Below are 22,214 nucleotides of genomic sequence, written 5' to 3'. Positions count from 1 at the left end.
GCCTATTCATAGGCTCAATAGCCCAGTAGTTCAGCCCAACCCATTAATAGCGCTAAATTAATTAATTAAATGATTTGAGATAACATTTACTAATCTTGTGTTTATAATACATAAAAATTTATTTATTTACTTATTTTACTAAATTATTTAATTAGTTAGTTATTTAATAATGTAACAAATTATTGCTAACAAATTAAATTTTATTTATTATTTAATTAAATTAGTTAATTAGTCTATTTATCTCAATTATTTTATAAATTTATTTATTAAATTAAATTAATTATTATTCAACTAGTTACAATTCTTCCACTATATAAAATAAAAATACAATGACAAAAGTCATATCTCCCTCTTTCACTCTTTCCCGATGTCGTGATTTTTATTTATTTTTTATTTTATTTTATTGAACTAAATATATTATTATTCATATATTTTATTTTATTTAAATAGATATTTTTTCCTGCAAATATTTGGGTAGCTTTCCGTACAATTGATATTTCAACCAAGGCTGATCAATACAAATTAGTCAGCGATGCCAAACATGGTTTTTTAGGTATGTCAGCTTATAATAACAATTGTATACATGTCAATTTCTATAGATAAATCTAAAACATTTGGCTGGACAATAGTGGTAATAGTGCGATTTGGAGAAACAAATCCCAAACAATTGGCTGGACAACCTAGAGTGAGGACAAACCTAATTGAAAAATAATAAAAAGAAGAGTGCGGTGAGCGTGGATAGAACACGCGACCTTCAGATCTTCAGTCTGACGCTCTCCCAACTGAGCTATCCCCGCTTATTATCATATGGATTGCACCAGCCGGGAATCGAACCCGGGTCTGTACCGTGGCAGGGTACTATTATACCACTAGACCACTGGTGCCAGTTGAAACATTCTTTTATTTAGCTTTACATAATCTAAGTCAGTCTACAGATCGTACGTATTTAACGGAACACTGCAACAACTGAACTTTCTTTATCAAAAATGCTTTCGGAGAAGCAAAACACGGCCCTTTCTTCTTCTCTGATATAGGGCAAAATCACTAAAATTTTACCCCAGCCGAAGGTCACAAAAAAGAAATTAAAAATAAAAACCGTTTTATTGCTTTCATTCTCATTTAAGCGTTAACTAGCGACAAGGGATGTGAAATTAAATTGTGCAAAAATTATATGGCATTGGGTTCCAACTTTAATATATTTCTCTCTTTCATTCAAATAATAACTCAAAATTTAAATTTTGATAATATAATTTTAATAATAATAATAATAATAATAATAATAATAATAATAATAGAAAATAGTAAATTATTTATATGTTAATAAGGCAAACATTTCCAACTAATAATACTATCTTACTTATTATCCATCAAATAAGAAAAAACAAAAATAGAATCATCAAATGAATAGAGTAACTAGAGGTTTGTTGGTGGTTTGTCTTCCAAACCATCAAATTAGTACAAGGGCATGATGGACAAAAAACACCTTCGACTATGGCCACCGCATCTGAACCCAACTTCCAAAAAAGGCAGAGATCAAACCATCGCACACCTGGTAATATCCGTTGGACTACAACTGATCCATCACAGAAGACAGTGAAGGAGAAATATGTTGTCACACCTGCGCAAGGGAAAGCACCACTTGCACCACTGCCACTATTATCAATAATCAAACACTGCAACACAAACGGGACTAAAGAAAAAAATCAACAAAAAAAAAAGAGAAAATGGTATATAGGTGGTAAATAAATAACTGAAGGAACACAATTAATTCAGCGCAGAAGAGAGAGTGAAGGAGAAATATATTATCACACTTGCGGAACGAAGAGCACCACTGCCCACCATTATCAATAATCAAACACTGCAACACAAATGGGACTACACAAAAAATTATCAGGAAAGAATCGAAAATGGCATAGGTGGCAAATAAAAAACTCACTTAAGATAAAACCAAATCTTAACAGGGTGTTATAAAAAAAACTAAAAGAAATAAACATCCAAACTCAAACAAAACATTCGAATAGCCAAATATTTTAATAAGAATATGAAGAAGAAGATGAAAGAAAGATATGAGAGGCAAATGAGGAAAATAGAATGAAAGAGCCAAAAGTCTGAAAAAAAAAAACCTTACAAGGAAACCGATTACGGGCCAAGATTAACTACCAAATACAAAAGACAAATAAAGTAAGTTCAAGTAGCAGATAAATGAGTAAAGATACATCAAATGAACTTAAAACCACAAGAAAAATATGAAAGGAAATGTATACATCATTGCTCCCACAAGGATAAAGCAAAGCATGCATATCAGGTTCCAAAGCCAACCCAAAAGTATAAGAGCATTAATGAAAAATTGAACAGGCCAACTAGTACGGATAATAAGAGAATAGAAAATTTAATATCCCTAATTCAACAAAAAAAATTTAAGGAAAGCAACAATCAATGATAACAGCAACCAAGCTTGATGAATAACCAGGGAAGGAAGTCCGGACAAAACCAAATTAATAGAACAGTGGAAAAGAAGCCCCTTCCTGAAATTATTTGGATAGTTGCACAATGCGTGTCCAACCCAACTATGCAAATATGTCCATGAGGTTTCCACAACAACAACCTATAAAATAGGAAGATAATAAATAGTAAGAATAGAATTCACCACACATTTGATCATGAAGTCAACATCTAGTTTACACTACTATCATCCCTAAATATCCCATGACGTAAGTCACGTATTATTTTTTTGTGATGTATTAATTTTTTGGCTAAGTACCTTATCAGTGAGGTCTGTTCCCAAGTGGCATGTGATTTAGAGACTGAAGTAGAGTTCCTTAGTGGCAAGCTGTCGAGTGGCGAGTTACCTAGTGGCAAACTGCCTGGTGGTGAGCTACCTGGTGGCGAATTGCCTTGTGGTGAGCTACTTTGACGAGCTGCTTGATGGTGAGCTACCTGGTGGCAAACTGCATTGCATTGTGGTGAACTACCTTGATGAGCTGCTTGGTGATAAGCTACCTGGTGGCGAGTTAGGCAGGTTTAGTGACAAGCTTCCTTGCTTTTAGAGTCCTGCAAGGAACTAAATGTGAGAGGACCCAGGCAAGTTCGCTCCGATGCTTAAGTCAATACTCTCATAATAGATTGCGAACTAAAAATCATAAAATATGAGAGCTAGAATATGCTTACTTGCTCTCTCTTCTTTCCTTGGGGTTGGTACCTTTATATAGGCATTGTTTGGCGTGAGCTTCACGCACCATATCCGAATCTGCGAGGTCATCTAAGTGGTTCGAGATTCCTGGAGGTAACCTAACCGCCACGTGGGCCAACTTTCAAGGATCGTGGGAGTGTTAGGATATGCATGCCGAATTTATCGGTGAGCACGTCTCGCAGGTCGCCAGGTCGGTACCTGAACCAAGCCGCTAGGTGGGACACCATCAACTTGACTAAAGCAAGTTGATGTTAAAATGATTTCGAGCGTCAACTAGTTCTTCTGAGATGCCATGTGTCACAATATCATTAGAATGCCAAATCCGCCCTCATCAACCCTAAAACCAAATAAATTAAAAGTTGTTCTTAAATAATTATAGAAAAACAGTAGGATAATTGCTGCCAACACTTGGCTCGGAATCCTTGTTTTGCTTCCTTTTCTTATAACCCAACTTCTCAAGCTTATCATATAACCAAAGAATTTCACCCTTAAGACGACTAATTTCGTTCTCCAACCGTTCACACCTTGTGTACTAATACCTGTACCTGAATACAATTCTAAGTGTGGAAATATCCTTCTTGCCAGCAGATTGAACGGTTTCTTCAACAGTCTGCCGAACGCCCCCATCAAAAGTAGTCTCTTCACCATATATGACTATAGTGACAGATGCCTTATAAAGAGCACCATCTCTTATGATGACCTATTGAGGAGAGCCAAGCTTCAAGTAATCAGCCATTTTGTCCACCAAATCTCGCAATAGAACAGAGAAAGCTACGCCATTATCATAATCCATGTCCTTGGGGAAAAAAACACAGTAAACTACATCACAATCATGTGTAAATCGAAATAACGTAAAAATACATACTAGAAGAAGCAAGTGCAACAACGGAAGTTACAAAAACGACAACAAAGAGGCAAAAGTAAGAAACCCCATAATAATCAATAAAAAATATAAGATAATAGTAAACAAAGCTGTTTTAGGAACCACGAAAGGAATCTGAAAGAAAATCCAAAACAAATACTTGGCATAAACAAGTTAACATTCACCAAATAATTTAATGACAAGAAGTAGATCAGAGAAAAACATTGAGAAGCAAATTAACGAATACGAAAATGGTATAAAAGATGGGAGAGCAAGAGTGTGGGCAAAAAACGTGCCAAGGAAACCGATTTAGGCTAAGAGAATAACTACTAAACAAGAAAGAGAGAAATGAACCGAACTTAAACAAAATAAAACTAACATAAAAATTGTAAGACAACTGTAACAAAATCAGTTTAAGAACCTGGAAACGAAACTGAAAGTTGAATCTAAATTTCAAAGGACAGGACAACAAAGGTTTATTAAGGCGTACCTTTCGTTCAGCAGAAGAAAATGGGAAAAGATTGTCTAGAGACTCAAATGTTTTCACAGGAATCAAAGAGTCTTGGGCCACCTCAAAATCTGCATTCCAGACTGATGAAAACCAATCGTCAGTCAATCAGGTGTCAATCAACAGTTGTACCGTGCAGTCTATAGTAGTATCAGCCAATCAGTCCCTAGGGAAAGATACAACTGGCAATCCTACTGTGTTTCTCGATTTGACTGAGTCTCGATAATTCAGGTATGCATCGGCCACCGTTAAAACTTACACGTGTTAAGCACTATGATAACATTTAATATGGATTAAATATAGACAGGGTTGGTGGGCCGGGACATGCCGCCCAGTTTGGCACACAAGCACAGGAAGGTAAGCCGGTTTTCCGTATATCGACCAAGTGGGGATTCACCTGGGGCCGGGCTCTGCCCAACGGGCTGCATCAGGGCTCGGGCTGAACTCTATCTGACTAATCGTTTTTGGTTACATACCAATTTTTGTGATGTATCAATTTTTTTTGGCTAAGTATTTCGTCATTTGACATGCTTCTAGGAGGCTTGTGACTCAGAAGATGATGGAGCTCCCTGGTGGCGAACTGCCTGGTGGTGAGCTACTTGGTGACGAGCTCCCTGGTGGTGAGCTACCTGGTGACGAGCTCCCTGGTGGTGAGCTCCCTGGTGACGAGCTACTTGGTGACGAGCTCCCTGGTGACGAGCTCCCTGGTGACGAGCTCCTTAGTGACGAGCTCCCTAATGGTGAGCTACCTGGGTGGACTTGTCATTTGACCTGCTCCTAGGCGGCCTGTAACTCAGGGGATGGTGGAGCTCCCTGGTGTAGCGCAACCCGACTGCCCTCGGCATGAGGTGGTCTCCTCTCCTTTGTAGGCGGCGGGAGGTGAGAAACCTGTGAGAACTGAATCAGAGGACCCGGGGGTATTTTCCCGACGGGGACTCTCCGATGCCTAAGTTAGCATTCTGATTGTAGGGAGCTTGGAGAGAAATGAGAGAGCTAGAGAGCAGGGATTACCTCCATTTTTTCATTCTCTCCCCCTTGTCTTTGGGGGTCGGAGTCCTTATATAGTGGTGTCCTGTCAAATCATGCGTAACAACCTCTGTCAAGTAAGGCGTAACCGCATCTGTCTCTCTGCCGCAACCGTTACTACCAGAGCTGAGGTGGCGGGTGTAGGCGGCTGCTGCAGAGTACGGCCCTACCAGTCAAGGGACAGCTCTCAGGACTGGCAGGCACGGCGCTGCCTAGCGAGAGACGTGGGCGCAGGTCTCCGGATCTGTCAGGTACGGTTGTCAGGCAGGAGATCTTCCTGCGATACGCCGAGCTGCCCCTAAGTGTCAAGCTAACTGTAAGTGCCGAGCTGCCCCTAAGTGGCGAGCTCTTCCTAAGACGCCAGGCTGCCTGCGTTGTGGCGAGCTGCCTATGCCGAGCTACCTATAAGTGTCAAGCTGCCCCTAAGTGGTGAGCTCTTCGTAAGACGCCAGGCTGCCTGCGGAGTGGCCATCTGCCTATGCCGAGCTGCCCCTAGCTATACCGAGCTCCCCGAGCTATGCCGAGCTGCTTGTGGCAAGCTCTACCGAGTTGCCTGTGGCGAGCCATGCCAAGCTGTCTGTAAGTGACAAGCTCTGCCGAGCTGCCCAGTTGTCAAGAGGCTGCACTTGGTTTGCATGAGGTGCCAGGTGTCACAATTTCACTAGAGGGCCAAATCCGCCCTCATCACTATCCATTCTAGTTCGGAAGATCGGCAAAATCGGGCTCAATCTAGCGGGCCCAAAACCGGGTATGGGAACTGACCCAGCTCGACTTGGCTCGGGCCATAGCCTCAGGAAGGCAAGCCGGCATTCATAGATCGGACAACAAAGTCTCCACCTGGGGCCCGAAGGGGCGAGCGCGGCCCACATGAAACCCACACTCAGGTTGGGATTCCATCCAACGGGTGTGGTCGAATGGGTCCGACAAGGACAACCGGGTTCTTGTTTTTGGCACAGAAAGGTAATCCGGTATACGGTAGATCGGCCAAGTGGGGCTCGGACTCAGGCTCTGTCCAACAACTGGGTCCGGGTGGGTTGGGACTTGTCAAACGGGCTCTGTCCAACGGCATTGTGTCAAACTGTTTCAGTCAACAGTTGTGTCGTGCCGCCTATAGTGGCGTCAGTCAATCAGTCCCTAGGGAAAGATACAACTGGCAACTCCACTGTGTTTCCCAATTTGACTGGAAGAGTCTCGATACTATCGAGATTCAGGTAAGAATCGACCACCGTTGAAACTTACACGTGTCAGGGGATTTGATGACAACAAAATTTCAATTTAGAATTTTATTTATATAAATTTAACATGAATTTAAATATAATACAAATATAAACTAAATTATATTTACTCAAATATAATTTAAACCGGGTCGGGTTATATACGATTATAATATATAACATAGTATAAAATTTATATTTAGAGTTTTATTTATATATTTAGATTATATGAATACGAATTAAAGATGAATCATATATAAATTTATATAACATAATAATATTAAAAATAATTATTAAATATAGACAGGGTCGGTGGGCCGGCCCAGTTCGCCCCAGTTTGGGACACAAGCATAGGAAGGCAAGCTGGTTTTCCGAATATCGACCACGTGGGGAACCACCTGGGGCCGGGATCTGCTCAACGGGCTGCATCTGGGCTTGGGTCTGAAGTCTGTCCACCCCAGTGCGATAGATCGGCCAAATCGGGCGGTCCAGCGGACCCAAAACCGGGTATGCGAACCGACCCAATTCGATCTGGCTCGGGCCACAGCCACAGGAAGGCAAGCCGGCATTCGTTAGATCAGGCAACAAAGAGTCTCCACCTGGGGCCCGATGGGGCGGACGCGTCCCACATGAAACCCAGACTCACGCTCTGTCCAACAAGTGGGACCGGGTGGGTCGGGACTTGTCAAACGGGCTCTGTCCAACAGTTTGTGTCAAATGGTCTCAGTCCAAACGTACGAGCTTAGAGAAGCTCGCATGCAAAGATTCCACTTAGCGAGCTTTGGTGAAGCGTAAGATTCCATTTCGGGGCCTCATGGACTCGTCCGTCCAAGTTCTTGCTTTTAGGCCTAAGAACTCCTGGAGACTGTTACAGTAAAATCATGGCCGTTGTTTGTTTTTTCCCTTGACCCGCAAGCGATCATCGCCTAGACCGAGAGGCAAACTATATTCTGGACATATAGGATGCTGGAGAACAAACGAAATACTGAAAACATACAAAAAGTCATAACATCAAAACAAATCAAATACTGAATACATATAAAAAAAGCACAATATCAGACATTGAATACAAAGATAGCAAAGAACCTAAAGGCAGGTTGCATGTGTGGATGGACAAGTACAACTCATTGCACAAAGGCAGCTTGCCTGACCAGATGCAAACCAAAGTAAATACTGGAATTGGAAAAATTAAATACCAATTGAGACATGAGGGGAAATCTTGAAGGGTAAAACAAAACAAATTAAGTGAGCATTTGGTCATCATAGCCCCATAGTAAACCATTCAATACAACCAAACGAATATCAAAAGCAAAAACAGATTAATGCAAGACAACCATACAACATAATAAATTCATCAATAAACAATACAAGGAAAGGTAGGAAAAATTGGTTATAGGCAAGAACTGCTGGAACACAAATTATCTATACCAGCTTAGGTTCGGGGCTTGGACCTAGGTTTGGTGTTCAGGTCTGGCCTGGGCCCGGGGCCAATACCAGGCCCATAAATTTTAAGGCCGGGATTGGACTTAATAGTTTAAACCCGGCTTGGGCCTGGACCTGACCTGCATATATTTAAATTTAAAGATTTTATGTATAAATGTATAGATGTTAATTTACATTAGGTTATATATTTTATATATAAATATTATAACATTACATATATAATTTATATTATATATAATAAGAGCGTGATGAGGAGAACATGACTGAATTTGTTAGGTATACTCCATCTGAGTTCAGATAATATTATATCCAAATGCAAGCAACCAAGAGAAGCCAAGCTCCTCTTCCCTCATAAGGATAAAATGATCTAGAAAGTCTTATTTGACACTCCACTTCTCATGCATTAGCATGAAAAAAGTTCACATAATTGTCGGAGGTTGAGGATAATTAAGCTCCTTTGTTCCACTGATGAACATGGTAGGGGTTTTCCCCAACACCCAACACAGAAGAACACACCACTTCCAAAATTCAAACCAATCAAACCCTCCCAACATTTCCCAAGATATCAAACAAAGATCCATAATACAAAATTAACTTTAAACAATACAATAAAATAAACCAACCCCAAAACAGACACCACCTCTCTCAAATCCTTTTCAGCAGAACTTCTACCCATATCCATAAAAAATGAACACCAACACCCCTTCAACCTAAACATCACACACCTCCTTTCAACCTGGCAAACACTCTTGAATCAGTAATATCTTGTTTTTTGTTTACGCCTTTTAAAACGTTTCACTGCATTAAGATTCTTCTTATGATCTTGCACTTCTTCTCTAGGGCTTTTGTTAATCCTTTCCAACTCCAACACCACATTCTTTTGCAATTCTTAAACTCAACTCCCCTCCTCTCCCAAAACACTCCCACATTTTAAGCAACCCTCAATCCATCTTAGACTCCTCTTCCCTTGCATTGAGATCACCCTCATTGTGTACCAATTTCTCTATCTCTCTATCCCTATCCTCCGACTCTTTAAATGTACTCTTTGCAAGTTCTTCACCCTGTAGAAAACCAACATCTTGCTCATCTCTATCTCCTCATCCTGATCTTGTTATTCCTCTGCTCCCTCTTCCTGAGCACCAAAATCCTCCAACTGTCTTGTTCTATACTATCTTTTCCTTTTATATTCCTAAATATGTTGCTTCGTCCTTTCTCCTTTCACTCCCGTCTCCTGCAACACTACCTTCTCCCTCCCTCTCCTTTTCATCTTGTTCTCCATTCTGCCCTTCCCTTTCTTCTACACTAATTGGATTTCTATCAACATTTTTTTTATTGGAAACTGTAAATCCATTCATTAAATTATTAGGGTAAACAATTACAAGCATCTCAACAAGGAAGTGCTAGAGTCCACAATTAAGATGCTGTCCAAAACAACTCAGCCATGGTTCACCCTTGTTTAGCTAGGCTGTCAGCCAGGCCATTAGCAGGTATTCTAGCACAATTAAAATCGACGTTCTACCAGCACTTGCTACCTCTCCTTCCTCCAAATTCCCGTTAACCACTGACACCTCTTGGACCTCCTCTTCTGTCTCCCAGTCTTCACTTCCTCTCCTGCACCTTTGTAACCAACCAACCTCTCATCCACCTTTCCGATATCTTCCTTCTCCTCTTGTTCCCCTCCACAATGGTTCCCCCTTTCTCTCAAGAAATCAAGACTGCTTAACTGTTTGTGATTGCTGACATCTGTTATGTTTATATTTACATAATCACTTCTTCCCATTGTAACCCTCGAAACACAACCTTTTCCCCGTTCCTGTGCATCAGCAGATGAAATAGACTTCTTGGCCCGACTACCAATCTCATTTTCTTTGAACGTTGTCTGCTGTCATTCTTTGAAGTTTTTCTCCTCTCTTTTGATTTCTCATGCTGATCTCCTCTTCTTGGATTGGTGTTATAACTCCACATCCACTCTTCTCCACCATCCATCTCCTGTAACTGTTTCTCTTCCTTGATAAAGGAAATTCTAGTTTGATAGTCAAGTGTTCTTAAATTCTAGATGTTGATTTACAATTTTGGTCTTTAATTTTTAAACAATATAGGATCCATAGTTCCATACAGAAAATGGATGGCATTTGAGGTATTGCCCAAATTCGAGACTAATATATTGAGAACCTTGATTTTTATTGAATAGGTACTTTCAAAAGCAATAAGATAAAAACAGTATATTAGGTAGAAACGGATAACAGGAAAAAAAAAAAAAAACTAAATACTGAATACACATAAAAACCATGATATCAGACACTGAACACAAATATAAGAAACTAACTAAAGAATGGGAAGTCATTCAATACAAACATACTGGACACGAAAGAAAGTAAATGCCAAAGGCATAGCACCAACAAATAGTGAGAATAAATACAGTAGACTACGTAGTGAGGGATAACTGGGGGAACATGTTAAATACTGAATAGGTACCTTCAAAACCAATAAGATAAATAGAGTAGATTACGTAGGAAGGAATAACAATAAAACAAACTGAATACTGACTACATATAAAAAAAAAAATCGGAAGTGATAAAAATCACAATATCAGAGACTGAATTTTGTGTATAATGTATACATGTTATTTTACATTAGATTAGATATTTTATATATAAATATTATAACATGACATATATAATTTATACATGAAAGATATCAACCCAAGAATAGGCCCGGCCTAGCATGGACCCGTGTAGACCTGGGCTACGGCTATTTTAGGCCCGAAACCCAAGGCTAGGCCAGACCCAAACCGGGCTTTGCACTCACCCCTATTCCGCTGCCCCCTCTTATTTCCTCAAAGATTCAGCAATCTAGTTAATCAAAAGGAAGGGGAGGATACCAAGGTGCTATCACTGAGCCACGAACCTAGCCTGGACCAGTCACCCCTATTTGCCGCGTCTTATTTCCCCAAAGAGTCAGGAATCTAGTTAACTAAAAGGAAGGGGAGGATACCAAGGTGCTAGACATAAGTATGAGTTGAAATTGATGCTCAAGAGGATTCTCTCCCGGCTGAGGATCCTCTCCCCCCTCTTATTTCTCCAGACTGCTAATTGAAATCTTCAAAGGAATAACACATCAATATCATAAAAATAAAGAAAAAACCTTGATATAACTATAGCATAGAAAATAAAAGCATATGATCAGTGGTGTGAAATAGTTGCTTTGAAATGAAAAAGTTTCATATAACTATATAACAAAAATGAAGAGCCCATGTTTATGAATAAATACACATGTATTAGTAGCAATAATCATAAGTACATAGGCTTGAGCCTAGTCCGCATATATTTAAATTTACACATTTTGTGTATAATGTATACATATGTGTAGATGTTATTTTACATTACATTATATATTTTATATATAAACATTACTACATGACATGTACAATTTATATTATATGTAATACTCTATATTATATAATGTATAAAATAAGTTTATATGCATGTTATGTCATTTAACATAAATTATTATAGACATGTAATGTTTTATCTGGTTTGTTACTTGGATCAAATATCCATAGGAGTAGTTGGAATACAAGATTCTACCACCTCCTATTTGCCTAAGGTAGTTCCTAACCTTCTCAGCAAATACTGGTGAGAGTCCAGAGATAATCTGTTCTTTCTAGAAATCCTGTCTGGAGTTGGTCAATCTATGTACTTTGGACAAGAATACATCTTTGTACCATCTAAAATCAGATAAGGTTTTGCATATGAGGTTTATTAGTTATTCTCTTAGTCTCTCTCACATGTCTGATGAATTTCCTATGACTGACTTAGGATGTTAAGGATTAAAGTCATTACTGCATTAGATATTGGTTGTCCTTGACTAAGAATTCTTTTACCGTGTTCATCCCTTTTTATAGCATTAAGGATATAGTCCATTTCTCCTTCTGTAAGGTAATTGTTCCACCAACCTTTTAATTGTCTTGTAATAGATTCAGTGATAACGATGGCTATCACCTTTTCATCATTATCAGCCAAATTGCTGGCACAAGCATACATAGTCATATGGGCTATCATGTCATGAATCTGATATTCAGATTTCCCATCTAAATTCCATTCATAGAATGTATTCCAATTACATCTGACTTGGGGTTTCATTGGTTCTTCAAATAGAAGATCAACTGGGGTATGCGTAGAATAATAAGGCTTTCTACTTTGGTAGGAGAGTTTATTTATCTCCAGATTTTTAATGGATTCATTCCCATTTACGAATTCATTATTTGAATCTTCTCCCATGAAATTCACTGATTGGGAGTCTGATAAATCATCTTCCTTTTTTGTTTTAATAGATTTGGAAGTTTCTCCCTTTTCCTAAATTGAGGGGGATATCAATCTGGCTGATAATTATTGATAGCTTATTTTTGACAGGTCTACTGGGTTTGTTTTGATTTTCATATTTTCGGGGAAGCTCGGCATAATGGCCATTGGTCTTTCTTTTTTTATTATTGCTTTGGATTTAGAGATTTCTAGTGAGCTTAATAAAGATTCTATCCTATTGGTTTGTTTTCCTAAGACATTTAGGCATATGTTTGTATAATTGTTTTGTTCTATTATTTGAGAACAATGTTCTGGCGAGACCTTCTCAGACTCTTTTATTATCGTTGAGTTTTTTATTGGGCTAGCTATAAGTTCATCCTTTCCTATCTTTACAGCTTCTAAAGGTGGATATATTGATTCCACAATTTTCTTAATTGTTGTTGTCTTCCAAGCTTTAGACAACTTTTCTGTAACACACAACTCTAATTCTTCAAAGGGAGGTTGTATAAACTGGTTCTATTTCGCAAACTAGTCCCAAAAAGGGATATTTTCCTTGGCTTTCATCATGTCTGCGTACCACACTTCTCTAATACGATCTCTTTCTTCCTTAGTGAATTTTTTTAAAGAACCATGTTTTCTTTAAGGGTTGCGAATTAAAATCTAACCTAACAAGGTCTTTATCTATTTGGAATTCATCTTCTATTTCCAACATGTTAATTTCAAAGTCTGCCTCTATAGGATCATAAGACTTTATAGATGGATTTTCTCTTCAGGTTGTATGGTAGTCCGGTGGTGAATTATTTGTTATTGGCATTTCATAGGTAGCATAACTTGGGGGAGGTCATGTTAGGTTTACCGATTTTCTGGATCTTGTGCCCATCAAATCGGCGTCTCCCGATCTCCTAGACCTTGTGTCCATTGATTCAGCATACGAAGGCCGCGAGGATGTCGAGGCTCTTCTAAACCTGAGTTTTACAGACCCATCTTGTCCACTGAATATGGATGCTAATTCAGTGGATTCGATAGGACTAAGGGGCTCTACTTTAGATAATGACCAACTTTCCGGCATCTTCACTTCATTGCATGTGATCTGCCTACGAATCGTAACATTACTCCTAGCGTTGGTCAGGAATAGGGTAGTCATTCCCCTACTCCCTGTGATCCTGGTATTAGGACAGATAGTATTCATGGTCTCGAAGTAGACTCTATATACTAACACTATATTTTTTTATCCTGGCTTCATGTCGAAACCTTAGGTTTGAATCCTAAGAGTTAAGGCTTTATGGATTCCCAAATCTGTTAATGACACAAATAAAATTTGGAAAGGCATTGAAATAAATTGGCCCTTGATGAAGGCTTCCCGCTATTACTCCTAATAAGGAGTCACTAAATCTGTTATGTCTAGAATCGGTCAGACAAGCTAGAGCAACTGTTTGTAAACCCATTGTACTTAATGGTTTGATGGCGACTTGTATTAAGCCAAAATGTATAAAATTACAGTCAGGCCTTTTCTTATAAGTTTTTATTATCTTCTTATCCACAAGAGAGAAGCTTTCTGCTTCGTTTCCTAGGGCGTTCGTTCTTTCTACAGTCCTAATATTTAGGTCTGTTTTTAAGCTGAATATTCGCTTTTTGTATATTTCAGATGGTGCAATATTTGGGATAGTCCAGTTGTCTAAAGATTTTTCTATATTATCATAGTTTACTTCTTCCATATTTTTTATAGACATAGATTTGGCTAAAGATGTCATGCTACTACTTTCTCCAGAGTCTTCGGGGGAAGTAGAAGCGATCCTAAATAGTTTATTTATCTTATCCTTTTACTTCATCAAATACGGTTTGTCAACTTTCACGACCTTCACTCTCTTCGGCCTACAACACGACTATGACCTTGGCTCAAGGGTTCTAGCCTTGGTAAAACCGGCAAGTGTCTAGGCTGTCCGACTAGGGTTCTAGCCCAGTGATATCTCCGAAGAAGTTATAGTCTTTGGGTTCTAGCCAAAGGTTCTAGGATACCTCTTAGTGACTAGAGATCTGAGTAAGGTAGAAACAAGTTCAGATATTGAAGAGCGTATGGTCAATATGGAAGGTAGAACATAAAGGGTTCACAAGCTGAGGTATGGGAGATTTAGGGATTAAGGGCTCTGATACCAATATGGGGAAAGAACAGTGATGAATGATGAAATGAACAGTAAAGATATAAACTGGGAAGATGAACAATAATGAATAGTAATGATATGCAGGGAGATAAACAATACTCGGAAAATACTTTTCAGAAAGCATATAATGATTGGAAAACTTCTTAATAGAAATCTTAGTAATAGTACTTACAGAGATATATCACACACAGGTACAACAACAGACACTCTTACAAGATTACAGGAAATATCTCAGAAAGAAAGCACTCGAAACTTCTCAGAAAAACACTCAAATCGGACTTAATACTCTTATAGACTTCTTTCTCAAATCTTACACCCAAAATTTTTGCACACCTTCTACTTAAGAGAAGAGAGATTTATATAGAGGTGGCCGAGGTTTTCAGAGTGAGACAGCTTGAGGCCACTTTATTCGATCTTATCTCTAAGGCTTCTATAATTAAGATGCCTCTTGACCTTTTCTTTTTGTGCATCTGAATTATTGAGATGCTCCCTTATCACCTTCTTGTCCTATTAGGAACAACTGTCAAAACTTTTACTGTTTCGGATGAGATGGAATCCTCAAGTAGTGTAACAACCTTGGTGCGGGCTGAGAGAGTGAACACTTTCCATCTTGAGGTCCTTCGAGATGCCTTTACTTTTCTCTTTCATCTTTTCGGCCATATGTAGGGACATTTCTTCGTGCTCTAATGGGTCCAAGTCTGGGAAGTTACTTCGAAGCTTGTCCATGTAGGATTCAAAGATGGACTAGAAAATGTCATCTTCTTTCGAGGTAGGCTGAAGGACATCTGTGAGATTAAATTTATCCCACCATTTTATTTCAAATTTTCTCTCAATAACTAGAGGCATCCAAGAAATATCCAGGTGATAACTCCATTTTAGAATCCAGGGGAGACGAAATGTCTTGAAGAACTCGAATTGTTTTACATGCTCGAATTCCAGATAAGCTCTCCCTTTACCAAAGGCTCTATATTTGTCCATGAGCTCTTGGTGAGGGAAGATATCATTGGAAGTTCCCCAAAAGGTCCACCAAACATATGCCCAGTCAGGGTATGGGCCTTGAAAATCTTCGGAGAAACAAATGAACCATGAATGTCTAAAAATGGAATTCTGCAATAGAAAGACTCTGTACCAGGCGTCTTGATAATCCCAGTAATTGAATATTTTGGGTCTTCTATCAATAGGCTTGGTAATGAATTCCAGCTTGCTTGCATCACCCCAGGCAGACAGAGAGATGAAATTGACTATTACTAGCTTGGGATAAGCTAGTTCAGTTTTATTTGGATCTCTGAAATAGTGCTGAATTCGTGCAGATCCTGTAAGAAGAAGAATTTCTTCATAATACTTCTGCTCCTTATTTTGACCACAAACAGTGAAATGATGCCCATGTAGGATGGAGAGGGCAAGGTGCTGAAGAACTCCTTCTGGGTTAACATGAGTGGAGACGGCGAAGGCTTCTTCCCGTGAGATAGTTACCACAAAATTTGAGGAATTAGGCATGTACTGGCTGGAATTAGCCTCTTCCATTGCTGGAGATGGGTCCCTAATTAAGGAAGACATTAATGAGGACTGATTAGTCATTGAACTTGCTCTGATCTCATAATTAGATATTGGATTGGACTGATTAGTCCTTTTACACAATGAATTGTGTAACAATGAATTGAATATGGGGGACAAAAGGGGGGCAATGAATTGTGTAACAATAAATAGAAATAATAGTAACAATGAATTGAATGAGAAAATGGGGGACAAAAGGTTGATATGGCAGAATGTGATTTATGGGGGGCTACTAATAGACTATAAGGGCTATAATTTCAAATTTCTGTGGTGGAGTATAGTGTACTTCACTGTATATTTTCTGTCGTAACAATTTATATATGTTTTTATATAATTAAAATAATGTTTTATTTCAAAATTAGAATAATGTCTTGTGGCTAAATGTTGTGTGTTATTACCAACACTAATATGACAGCTAGACAATGAGACAATCCCTCGCTTTAAATTTCTTTAGAAAAAAAAGAAAATAACTTTTTCGTTTCTTTCTGATAATAAATACACGTTCGTCGATTTAGAAAAAATCACCCCTAAAATATAGATAAATTAATTAAATATGACATGAGATATCATCATTTAGGTGATGTTTGGCATCCATGTTGATTCCTTCTTACTTATTTTTTATTGGCGATTTTTTAGAGAAAAAATTACTAATTTAAAAAATTAATAAAAAAATATCAGTTTTAAACATAGTTTAATTACTTTAAAATAAATTTATATTTCATTTAAAAATAAGGGAAATTATAAAAACTTCATTGTGTTTTCTAACAATCCTCTGAAATTCACAGTGTTTTGACCTTAACAAAAATCTTCCCTATTGTGTTGAAAAAAAGGTGCAAATACCTTCATTTAGTTAGCATTCCAAATAAAAAATGTTGATACAATGCATTAATTTTACTTCACTAGCCTTTTTACATTTGTCGAAGAAGAGTAAGGAGAATTAGTCATTAAAAGTTGTCTAGCAAGATAGATTAGTAGAGGGTAAAGTTGAAACTTTAAAATATGTATGATAATGGAGATGATGTACAAAACTTTAAATTTGAGCTATGCTTGACATACAAAGTGGAGAAGACGAACCCTCTCTAGCAACCCCCCCCCCCCCCGATATACCTAGGAATGGCAACGGGGTGGGGGTCATATTCCTCGTCCCCAAACCCAAATATGAAATTAACCCCCATCCCCGTCCCTGATCCCCGTCGGGGGTAAAATTTGTCTTCCATCCCTGATCCCCGATGGGGATGGGTTCCCCGTGGGGACCCGAATCCCCAAAATTGTTTTAGATAACAGTATTTATTTGAAAAATAAATAAAAATTATAAATATATTTTGATATATATGATATAATAATATATATTTAATATATATAAAATAAATAATACAATATATATATATACATAATCGGGGTCGGGGCGGGGACCTCAATCCCTATCCCCAACCCCATTGGGTCAGGGAAGTCAGGTCCCCGTTGGGGATGGGGAAAATTGCTATTCCTAGATATACCTTCCCTCAATTTTCCTATTTTCTTCCAAAAATGCCAAACCAAAATCGAGAAAATAGAATCTTTAAAGAATATTCAATGTCATTAGGCACTAAAGAAGAAATCTTCCATTACTGTTTATGGGGCTTTTTTGGAAGAAAATAGGAAACCTTGGACCAAATTAGAGGTGTCTGTGTGATCGAGTCACACCTCTTGGACCTCCTCCGCCTCGGCTGGTCGGGGTCACAACCACTATAAGGCAACCCAGTCTCTTGGGCCGGGTCATAGGTGGACCGGTTATAAAGTAGGACGGCACGACAGACGGGTCAGTTAAACCAAAAATTGATCGGGTCGAGCCACAATGAAGAACTACTCAATAAATCGGCCAAACCGGCCGCTGAGGGCGAACCGACTAAGAATGCCCAACGGATTATGTCCAATGGGCTCTGCCCACATGGGGTTGGGTGGGTCAGGCTTTGTCCAACGGGTTCCACCTAGGTACGAACTCTGTCCATCGGGTATTGTCCAACCGTCTTAACACGTGCGAGCTTAAAGAAGCTCATACGCGAAGATTCCATTTAGCGAGCCCTGGAGAAGAGAAAGATTCCATTTCGTGAATCTAGGGAGCTCGTCCGTACAGGTTTTCATTTTTAGTATATGTATAAGATAAGATTAGTTGGGACCCATTGGATGTAGTCTTTATTAAGTAAAATTGAGAAAAAAAACTTTATGTTATTACCAATTAAATAGTGTCCATTTAAGTTCAATTCAAACAGTGTTGTTTGAGTTATGTGTAGTTTATTCAATTACAATCTAAGTTGCACTAGTGAGAGTGCCCAATTTCCTAATGCTCAAGGTATATTGACTTTATACTTTTGTTTCTTAATGCTATTTTTAAAATTAATTTTTAAATTTTATTGGTTTGTTGTTATGTTTATATTGTTTTTTAGGTAAAATATTAAAAAAATGTCTTTTATAACAATTCCATAAACCACCCTTATGTTTCGACCCTAACAAAAGCCTCCCCTAAACTTCAAATACCTCCTTTTTGTTAGTTTTTTAGTAACAAAGTCATTAAAGTTATCAAAATTTCCCTTATATTGTTAAGGCATTATTGTACACAATTTAAAGTTTCAACTTTACCCTCTACTAATTTATTTCCCTTGACAACTTTCAAAGAATAATTTTCTCTATTCATTTTGGACAAAGTATGGTACAAAAGTTTGAAGTGAATTTAAAGAAAGCAAATATTTTCAAGGTATTTTAGTAAATATACATTTGAATGAAGTTGGTTAAGGGCAAATTTGATATTTTAAAAAGATGAATGCATTATCACAGCATTTACTATTTGGAATGCTAACGAAACGAAGGTATTTGCACATTTTTTCAAAATAAGAGGGAGATAGCCGGTCCGCCTAACCGACCATGGTACTTGGAAAGTCTTACCCTGATGGACAAAGTGAGGTTCCTAGTAAGGTGGACAGCTATCCATCAATGTCAACCCTCCTCACTATTTTCAAAACCGGACCAGACTGGACGGTTGGACCGGAAAAACCGGGAACTAGTCACCTAACCGGTTCCGTTTTCCTCCAAAACCGCTTTTTCCCCCAAAACCGCTGATTTTGGTCAGCAAACCGCTGAACTGGCCGGTTAACCGTTCGAACGGTTTTGACTGTTTTCCAATTTTTTAAATTTTTTTTTTTTATTTTTTTTGTCAGAACGGGTCGATCGTTTGGGTTGAACGGTCAGACCGTTCGAATAGGTAACCGGACCCCTGACTGGTTCGGTAACCGGTTCATTTTTAAAAACCATGCTCCTCACTCAGTCTGCCTCTCATATCTCTTGCTCTCTCTGACTCTCGTATCCTCCCTCTCTCTCTCATCATTGCTCTGTGTCTCTCTCTACCTGCCTCCTGCTTCGTCTCCTCACTCAGTCCGTCATAACTCTCTCCCTCTCTCTCTCATATCTCTCACTCTCCCACTCGCTGACTCTCTCTACTTGCCTCCTACTGCGTCTGTTCGCCTCTCTCATTTCTGTCTGTCTCTCTCTTCTCTCTCGCTCCCCCTCTCGTTGTCTCTCTCTACTTGCCTCCCCCTCCGTCTGTTCATTTCTCTCATCATTGTTTGTCTTTGTCTTCCTCTCGCTCTCTATCTCTTGAAAAACAATAACAGAATAGTGACAAAAGAAATAGCAATTAAGATTCTGCAGACCAAGAGTAACTCCACTTTTCTTGATGGATCCAGCAACACTTGAACATAACCTTGGACTTCACAAAGCTGATAATACAATCCGAATTTGGTAGAACTTCTTGGAGGTTTTGATAGCCTTCCAATAAAGAGGATATTCAGTTGGTGTTCTTGTGACTTCTACACATTCCCTTTTATAGGTAATTGCCACACCGTCTCTCCTATAAAAGAGGAAATAAGAGCCATTACCAAGGATAAACTCACCAACATTAATCTTATTCTACCCCTTCGGATTGAGATAAATGTCTCAATGATCATGGTTTTAAACCACATGATCACTCAGCCCATTCTAAACCAAAACATCCTCTTGCTGACTTGGTCAAAGGCTGAAATGAATCCAACTTAGACCCAATAACCACCTTGTGAACAAGTCAAAAACAATTTATAGAAAACAAATTTATTTTTACTAGAAAATAAATAATAATATATAAAAAAAAACTATAATTAGTGTGTGTTGTAGTGTGTTCACAGGGATGATATTATTAAGCTATTCCATCAACGTGTGGCTTTTTACATGGCCAGTGGATTCTCCTAATTCCAAATCGAGGGTCTATGGCCACCCGTTCCAACATGTCTCACCTTGCGCCTGTGTCTCTCTACCAGCCTCGCCCTCCGTATCTCCGTCTGTCTCGGTCTTCCTCTCGCTTTTTCTTTCTCTCACCCTGCGCCTGTGTCTCTCTCTACCTGCCTTGCCCTTCCTCTCACTCTCTCTCTCACCCTGTGTCTGTGTCTCTCTTTACCTTCCTCGCCCTCTGTATGTTCGTCTCTCTCAACTCCTTATGTTCGTCCGTGTCTCTCTCATACCTCTCGGCTCTCGCTCTCTGTCTTTCCCTCTCCCTCTGTGTTTGTGCGTCTCTCATGTCGGTGTGGTCTCTCCCTGTCACACCTGTCGCTCTTCCTCTTTCCCTCTCGCTCTCTCTCTCTCACTATCGCTTTGCACTTGCCTCTCTCTCCCTCTTTGCGTCTCTCTAATTTGGTCCAAGGTTTCTCTCATACCTCTCGCTCTTCATCTTTCCCTCTCCCTCTCTGTGTTTGTGCATCTCTCTCATGCCAGTGTGGTCTCTCCCTGTCACACATGTCACTCTTCCTCTTTCCCTCTCGCTCTCCCTCTCTCTCTTTCTCTCTCTCTCACTATTCTTTATTTTTTCCTGTTACTTTTCTACTGTGGGTGGTACACTCATTTTTCCTGAGCTGCAAGCTGTTGTGGCATTTGTCATTGGTCATATTCCTTATCATTATTGCTACTAAGAACTTACCCGAAAAGGATATGAATAAGAATTCCTGAGTTTCCTTATTATCCAATCCTTTTGTGAGCCGTGTGTTCGCGCCATATCTCGGGGGAGAAATAAGCCCTCATCTTGACGAGGAGAGGGAATTGATATCACTCCCCCTCACTTTTTTTTTGAGATTCTCTTAATTTACCATAGCTTTTTGGTGCCTCTAGCCTCGTCAAGCACTTTCATTTATCTATTTACTATGTAAAAAGAGAGAGTTTCACTTCACTTTGTTTCTTCCATGTTGTACTTAAAACAAGATGTTGTAATTTTTACATTTCAATAATGCCCTACTTTTTGTTTTATACTACCACTGTTAATGGGTTAGGTTACTTGACAAAATTGATTATATCAATTCTGATTGTATGGTTTTGTCTCGATTAATAATTAGAGCGGGACTGATTCTTTCTTCTTTGAATTGAGTATAGAGTTAATAATATATTATAAGTTTCCTGGTTTTGTTGCATCTTCTATTATATTTTGTATTAATGGGTAAATTTGATTGTTATGGTTAAAAGCCATGATCGAGATGTCTAAAATGAATTAATTGTTCATGGGTGTTGAAGCAAACAGAATTAGTATTTATAAAAGAAAAAGCAATTAAAATAAGGAGATTAAATGAAGTGGAAAGTAATAATTGAAGTTACATTTTCAACCCTTGCAATTTGAGATGGACTAAATATACAAATATAAGCATTTTAGTAGCCATTAAAGTTGTAATAATATGACTTTTATAGCATTTCTCAAACAAAGAAATAGAGGGTAATTTTAGTCCAAAAAAATTTTCACTCTATGGCTTATAACAACTTGCCCAACCCATTAACTTTATAACAACTTGGTCATGGCTTGGTGGCAATAGTGGTTGTTGTTTACACAATTGGTGAAAGTTCAAATCACATTATGTGCATATTAGTTTTACAAGGAGAAATTTTTGGGTTTGGCCAAACCACTTAGGTTTAAATCG

The 22,214-nt window shown here is 38.6% G+C and overlaps 2 non-coding genes across 2 annotated transcripts; both read right to left on the bottom strand.

Annotated features, from left to right (window-relative positions):
* Positions 1-724: 724 nt before the first annotated feature.
* Positions 725-797, bottom strand: TRNAF-GAA (transfer RNA phenylalanine (anticodon GAA)). Its single transcript has one exon. It is a non-coding gene; the product is annotated as a tRNA-Phe (tRNA).
* A 16-nt stretch (positions 798-813) lies between these two features.
* Positions 814-884, bottom strand: TRNAG-GCC (transfer RNA glycine (anticodon GCC)). The gene has a single exon. It is a non-coding gene; the product is annotated as a tRNA-Gly (tRNA).
* Positions 885-22,214: the final 21,330 nt, after the last annotated feature.

Source organism: Nelumbo nucifera, chromosome 1 (assembly GCF_055504915.1).
Source record: "Nelumbo nucifera cultivar China Antique chromosome 1, China Antique-T2T, whole genome shotgun sequence".
NCBI lineage: Eukaryota > Viridiplantae > Streptophyta > Magnoliopsida > Proteales > Nelumbonaceae > Nelumbo > Nelumbo nucifera.
Note: the sequence above shows the minus strand (reverse complement) of the source record. Positions and strands in the feature narration are given on the sequence as shown.